The sequence below is a fragment of the Solea solea genome, chromosome 2 (assembly GCF_958295425.1).
Source record: "Solea solea chromosome 2, fSolSol10.1, whole genome shotgun sequence".
Taxonomy (NCBI): Eukaryota; Metazoa; Chordata; class Actinopteri; order Pleuronectiformes; family Soleidae; genus Solea; species Solea solea.
The window spans coordinates 28404120-28411646 of NC_081135.1; positions in this window are offsets into that span (position 1 = coordinate 28404120).

Consider the following 7527-nt stretch of genomic DNA (forward strand, 5'->3'; position numbering starts at 1 on the left):
AAGCTTCCTCCATCTGTTTGAGTCGATCTGTGAGGACGTCTGGCACACCAGAAGGCATCCGTGCATCTCATTCACATTGGGGACCGAACGTCCATGTATATTCTTCATTACTTTTCAGGGACAACTGTAGCAGCTCCTAAAGATTTTACTCAAAATCTGCGCATGCACGGTATGTATGCCTCTGTATACCTGTAAACATATTTACAGAAATTCAGCCTCAAGCTTTGGTATCTGGAATCCTGTGGATCTGTACTATTTTCAATTTGAGGTTAATCATGTGCCATCTGTCCTGCAATTATTATTTCAGATGAACACTGTGCTTCACCACAGGAAACGATCCCACAATCCGTCACACCTGCACAATGCATATATTCACTCAATTATTACTGTTATACACACATACATTTACGGCATAATTATAATATCGGGGAATAACTTAATATTTACCTTTGATTTTTAGGATTTAAATGAATAAATAGCTTTAACACGTGGTTTTTCATATTACATAGAGGCCATGCATTTAGCAATGCATAAGGTGTGTCTCAACCTTGAGATTGGGTGTATTTGTAAATAGTACACACATTCAAGGGCCAAACCTTGAGGGACATCTGTTTAACTTCTCCTTAGTGCAAATATCTAATCACCCAGTTACATTGCAGCAGCAACTCACTGAATTTAGACAACCTGCTGAAATTCAAACTGAGAATCAGAATGGTCTGAGACAGTATTTATCTGCTCCTGGTCTCACTCTTCTATATCTACCTCACCTCCCCTCTTGTCCTTTCTGTCCCCCACCTCTTCTCTGTCCCCCATTTTTCCTTTCACCCCAACCGGTCAAGACAGATGGCTGCACATCTTTGAGTCTGGTTCTGTCAGAGGTTTCTTCCTGTTTCTTTTTCTCATTGTCTCTCAACTCTTGTGTTTTCTCGTCTCTCTGTAATACTGTAAAAGTTACTGCTTTATTATGTACAGTGCCTTGAGATGATGGCGCTATACAAATAATATCAAATTGAATTGAATTGAATTGAACAGTTACTCAAATAGGCACTTGTGACCATGATCTCAGTGAACCTTGAAGCAGATGCTGAAGGACATTACCCTAGATCAAGTGAGGCAGTATAAAAAGGTGATTGGTTATTGGTTATCGGTTATCAAAGACTAATAATAACACTAATATTGCAATCATAACAATGACTGTAAATGATATTTTCCTCGGGCACGTTTGGGCAAGTGCTCTTTGTTACTGTAATTACACAACGGTTTGTGCTATCAGAAAAATGCAGTTTCTGAAAGCTAAGAACTTGTCCTTCAAAGCCAACAATGTGGTTATTATCGTTAAAAAATGGAGCAGAGAGCATAACATTTTATCAAATATCGAAACATTCTATTGGAAATATGTTTTATGCTGTTCAAATTTAAACATTCAAATGCAAAACCTCTTATTCATGTACAATTGCAGTGTTTTTTCTAAATAAAACTCAAAAAACAGTTTTGTTTTTCGTGACGTTAAACTGTTAACGCACTTTTATACACTGTTATAGTCTTTTAGCATGCAGGAAATTATAAATACCTTACTCACAGGACATTTTCTGGCCCTTTTATGGATAAAATAAGCAAGAAAGTCTATGGTGTTAAAGGTTTAAAATGTATAGGCACCACTAGTATATCATTTCCCACGTTCTCACACACCTGTGTATACAGGGACATCTTTTACAGCACAGCGTCACTTTGTATTACTGTACAGCAGTGCATATTATTTCCTCTAAGGACATCCTTTGGGACACTGTCATGTCGGGAATGTAGGGAACTTCATAACGAAAAACCACAGGAAATGAAGTTGTAAGAGCATCTCATAGGGCACTGTATCACTTTTCTCCACTAGAAAGGAACTCCTTTAGAACCAGTCCATTTTTAATTTAAATGTATATTTTGCTTTAGAGGCCACATGGCAGCCAGTAGGGCACTTCCTCATGTTTTCAGCACTCTGGAGGGTACTTTAATGTGCATCTTGTGACCCAAGAGGACACTTTAGCACACAGCACTTGTGTCCATTACGGCACCAAGAGGGCTGAGGTGTCAGGTTTAAAAAGAGAGGTTATGGTAGCACGCATATCTAGAAGTGCTAACATCAGATTAACTTTAATCTAGACATAACAGTGACACTTGTGGACGACGGGTAAGCTCAGTACAACTTTTCACAAGGTTAATCAGTCTACGCTTGGCCCTACATTTCAATACCAAATGAGTTAAACAGGTGTTGCACTTATTCTATTTTTACTTTCCCTCTAAATAAAAAAAGAAGAAGTATAATTTGAATTCAACTGTCATAACTCACTAATTGCTCTAGTGTCTCTGTTTCAGCAATTTTGGTGACAAAAATGAGGTCATGAGGCTGCTGAAATGTTCTAAAGTGTCTGCTAGGAGACTGTAATAACCTGCAGGTGGGAAACTAAAAGGCACATTTACCGACACAAGGTAAAAAAGGAAACGGTGCGTGCTTTGTCTGCCCCTGTGTTTTATAAATGTCTAAATTATCGTTTTGTCCTGTTTTACCGTGCATGGTTTGGACTCGACGTGTCCTCTCCACACAGCTCTTACTGGCTGCTTTAGAAGTTGCAATCCTGTCCACAAATACCCAAATGTGGTGAGTAGACCGATGGCTCATTAGTCACCAAATCCATGGCAACATGTTTCTACGGGGTTTTCCAGAAGCAGAACAGCCTCAGCCCCAAATGCTCACCCTGCGCTCCGTCTGTTCGTGTACCTTCAAAATCAGCATCTTCCGATGACACGTATGAAATATTAATCAGTGCGTTGGCTGTCGTGTCAAAAAAAGAAACATCTCAAGATACAGGGCAATTACTGCGGAATTCAAATTCAAATCAAATCGGGCGATACATATATAAACGACAATATGTTTTCTTACAGATTATGCGAGTGATAAGCAACGATTAAGTCTGATAGAGTCTTTGGTGCTTACACTCAAAAGGAAGCGCGGTAAATCCCCTATGGGGTCTAGACATGGTGTCGATGGTGTTTGATGACTTGCTGAGACTGATGAAGGGTGAAGAGCGTTGATGGAGAGGTGAGGCAGGAAGAGAATAACATATTTAAAAAGAGCAGCGGGGGTGCTAAACGCTCCACTGTCTTTCCCCAATCTCCTCCTGCTGCTCGTTCCCCTGCACACCTGAATGAAATCAGCCCATTAAGACTCAGCACCAGATGACGCCGGGATCTTCATCCCAAACTTGATCATCAACAGGTTATTAGCATAAGTGGGATTCATATTCCTTGTGACAAATCTTCACTTCTCTGAAGCTTCCACCCAGACACAACCTTCCCTCCACCAGCCTCATCCACCATCCCGATTTTCAGTCAGGTTAAAATCACGTCAACTCTCTAACTCGTGAGTCTGCCTCTGAAATGTCATTGTATGTATTCACCTTTGGTCTTCACAACACTTTCATGCTGAACTGCAATCATTATATCGCTCTGCACAGCTGAGGATTTTTTTTATTATTGTGTAGTTGCTTCATCAGCATGTCAGATGCAAGGAGGTGGGTGAGAGGAGGATGTCGTCCAAGCTGACATCAATCATGGACAGCCCCTCTCACCCTCTACATGAGAGCGTGGGGGCTTTAAGCAGCTCCTTCAGCAACTGCTAAGGAAGCTAAAAAAGAACAGTACGACAAGTCATTCATCCCTACTGCTGTCAGGCTACACAACTCATAATATAGCGCTGTAACCACCTTCACTTGCACTACTGCACTACTACTACCTCCACCATCTTGTGCCTACTACATGTACACCAGTGCAATATCCTGTGCAATAAGTATTTATATTCTTACTGAGTCTGTATACAAAATATTCACTATATTTATTTACACATGTACCTTCATTCATTGTCTATAATGTCCATAACTTTTTCTGCATCAGAGTCTTCCCAATTTCAAATCCTAAGTATTAAACATGAGCGACGTCGACCAGGAAACCCAATGTCGCGTACTTTTCTTTCGAGCTATAACTTGCACATTGATTCTCAGCCATGACTTCATCCACATTTTTTTTGAGTTTCTCAGCACAGAACATCCAACACGACAGCAGCTATTAACTGATAGCGCTGACAGTCCGCCTCCACGTCTGTTTATATTCTGAAGTCCCATTAAATCAGATTCTGTGAGATCCCAAATCCCTGGAATCTCCTCCCGCCAAGTGTGCGTCTAGTCTGTGCTTTCTCAGGATTAAAACACTGAAAGTCGATTACATACATACATACACACATAGTTTGTTGTGTCTGTGCGCTCCCACGTTTGTGCGCTCCTAAACCCATATCCGTAAAGCACGTTGAATTAGTTCTGGTCTTTTATAAATAAATTTGCCTTGCCTTGCCATTTTTTATAAATATAAACATTGTGTGGCTGATTATGTCACTTGCAAATGTTTAGCTCGTGAGGCAACTTTTTTGATAAATGTTTTAGTTTGGCCAAAAGATTCCGCTCTGGGGCTTTCTAATGAGATCAGCCGAGTGCTGGAGCGAACAAGTCAACACGGCGAAAGCTTGTGCTTGTGGCTGCAGCACAATGTGTGTTTGGCCAATTAGAGGGAGAGGAGAGAGGCCATGGTATAGAAACAAGAACTATCCTGCTTTTTCCCAGGGAAGCATGCATGTATGTACACATACTTCAATTGCCCCATGTATTGATACTCAAATGTATAATTGTTATAATGTAACAATATCATTAAGTGCTTTTATTTGTATTGGATGTCATTCTGATGTGTATTTATGCAAACCTTATGTGTCCCTTCAGTGTCCTCCAGCCACCATAAAATAACATTTACCTGTTGTGCGCGTCCACTTGACATTTAAACCAACTGAACACTGGAGACTGTATACGTGGATCTGCCTTTATTATTGAAGGAGTTATAAGAGCTGATAAAAAAAAGAACTTGACTCTAATAACCGCCTCTGTGTGGACACTCCCATGAACAACCCCTAACTATAGTAACTGCACAATTAGTATTACTGTAAAATAAGTTACTGTCGTTACACTGTCAGACTGAAGGTGCACAAGAGTGGACCGTAATCCGCCTCTGATGAAAAAGAGTATAATGCATAGAGCGGAAATAGATTGGACAAAATTACACATAAATACGCCATTTTAAAGTGAAAGTTAGTCATTTGGGCTTTGATGTTTTTGTCCCTCTGTAATTGCTAGGTTGTTTCATTCCCTTTCTGTCGGTAATAGATACTGTGAAAATGAACACAAGTCTTTCTGGAGTAAGAAAGTAGGAGGAAGTCACTCAGGCAGAGATAATGCCGCACTGGCATGAATAAGTAAATACACACTCACACTCACTTCGAGCACATACAGATAATCAGAGCTCAGTATATCCCCAGATATCTTAGAAGGATCATTGTTATGATCTCCCTTTCCCCTCCCCTGGGTACTTTACCCTTAAACAGTGAAAAAAGGTTTCAAGGCAATAATCAAGGTACCAAGTTAACCTTTATTGGCATGTTGCTTTTTTTTTTTACATTGTGGACATTTTTACTCAGTCTGTTCGTCAAGAGACGGGCTTTTTTTCTGTTGCGGGAGTTTGATCTGGCAACATGCTGTTTTCACTCAAAGGACTCAGTGTGACAATGATTGAAGTGCAATCTCCCACTGAGGCAGGATAAGTACATGGTCGTGAATCCTGACAGATTCAGTCACCCCCTGAATACTCTATATTTTTGGTGTTGGGAGCTTAGGTCAACTTATGTAGGTTTAACTGTGCGACTAGTTTCTCCATACAGGAGGCGTCTTGAAGCTGTCATTACCAACAAAGGCTTTTCTACTAAGTACTAAATACATTTCAGCAAGTGTATTCAATACTTTCTCCCTGTGTCATTTCACTTTATTACACACAACTTCATTTATGGACTCATTTGTTTTGATATACTTGGGTTGTTACTGACATCTGGTGAAAATGTCATGCCGATAGCCCCATCGGAAATATATTTACTGAGAAAAATGGTGACGCGTTCAATACTTCTTTTCTCTGCTGTATGTGGTGCCAAATTGGTACGTTTACATGTGCAGTTTAATTGAGCTGAGATGAACCGTGCTGTGGGTCTGTATGTTTCGTCCCTGCTACGTCATCTCTTTGTCAGTCCAAAAGTGGGACTTCTCTGTAACATTCGCTCTCACTGACGCCATCGTGTTGTTTGTTCTTTTCCAGCAACAGTACTGCAGCTTATACGTCATCTCCTTCTACTGGACATTTTGGTGAACGCGAAGTCCGACTCCAGTTCAACTAAGCGTACACACACAGGAGGAGTAATCGGACTATGAATCGCATTATCCAGTTATTTTAGTCTGACTAAAGACCCTGGCATAACTCAACTTAAGTAGTCGCCGCAGATAGCCTCGACCTGGCAACCCTCGAACTGGCTGACACCCCGACTGGCCTTTCAGCTGTGAGATGCTCGGACTGACGTGTTCAAGGGAGCTGGGCCCTAAGACGACCTTGATTTTAGTCTAATTAATGTGCTTACCTGACATTAAGAAAACTGAATTATTGTCTTGGTGCGACTAAAATCGGACTTTTAACATGCACGTAAACACACTGAGCCAGCCAACAAGATATTCAGACTCAGTGTTCACCTTAGGGCGCTTTGAATTAAGTACATCATAGTAGTCCTCATCAATAAAATGCTTTCTCATTTAAATGACCCAAAATGAGCCATCACTACATCGCTGTAATGTGGACCATTAAACACAAAGCACGGCATTTACCACAAAACTGTGGACTAACCTGACACGTTTGTTGCTTATCTAATTAATTGGTAACAATGGCTAAAAACAACACCCTTCTGACAAGACTTACGGCAGTAAGTCTTATGACTTACGGCAAATGTAGTCATTATACTCTAGATGTATAAATAGTGTGGTATCCTCCAGTGCACCTCAAAGCATTGTTTATGTATGTTCATGTTATTTCTTTGGAAAAACGGCTTCTCGGGGACGTCCAGCTCAACTGAACAGAAGTAAACTCATAATTAACCAAAAAGGAACAACATGCAAAGTCGGCGCAGAGCATGAAACACATTTATCAGAGCAAAATGTAGTCGAGATCCTCAGAAGAGAAATTTCAACTGGAGTACGAGAGCCGGGTTCACTCTCTCGTAAGCACGCGCACCTCTCCTGACTCCTCAATCACCGTCACTTGTGCTGAGAAAATGTGAGATGCAAAATTACTGCAATTTTCTGAACCACAATACTTTATGATATTAATGAAAGAAGCCTTGACCACCCACAATTTCATACATGTTTTACGGCAGTTGTCGTCCTTAAAGTTGCATCACTGCCTCCATTTCTTTTACAGCATACCCTAAGTGATATGTTTATGGAGCAGAGATGGTTAAGGTGGTAGATGCACATTCACTTCACCTCATCATGATGGTTAGTCATCATGAGCACAAATCTCAAATGAAGCTGGAAGTATAAAACAAAATAAAACAACAATACATCATCGAGCTTTCCC